Here is a 529-nt window from a genome sequence, read left to right as displayed (position 1 = left end):
CATACCCAGTGTATTCCCACAAGAGTGGGGTCTGGGGAGGATAAAATGTATGCAGTCCGTACCACTACCATCGAGGAAGTAGAGATGCAACACCAACAATATATATATATAGAGAGAGAGAGAGTTAAACCCTATAGAGTTTGAGGAGATAATATAAATCTTATTCCTACCTCATAAAGTAAACAATGTAATTTTAAAAAACCCTTCCACAACAACAAATTAAACTAGACAAATAAATCAAAATGAAATATTTATTTATTTAATTTAATTTTTTTCAGAAACACATCAAATCAACTATGAGTTAATGACCATGTGTATAAGATGCCGTTTGGTTTAAGGTACAAAAATAAATAATCCCAGGATAAAATTTTTAATGTATGTTTGGTTGGTAATATTCGGGATAACTTATCTCGGGACTAATAAATAGTACCGGAATAAGTTATCCACCCATTTGGTGGGATAACAATCCCATCATTATTTATCCTTGGGAAAAAATTAAAAAAGGACACAATTGCCCTCGAAATTCTTA

This window comes from Capsicum annuum, chromosome 10 (genome assembly GCF_002878395.1).
Source record: "Capsicum annuum cultivar UCD-10X-F1 chromosome 10, UCD10Xv1.1, whole genome shotgun sequence".
NCBI classification, from domain to species: Eukaryota; Viridiplantae; Streptophyta; class Magnoliopsida; order Solanales; family Solanaceae; genus Capsicum; species Capsicum annuum.
The sequence above is the reverse complement of the archived record's forward strand: the minus strand, read 5'-3'. Positions refer to the sequence as shown.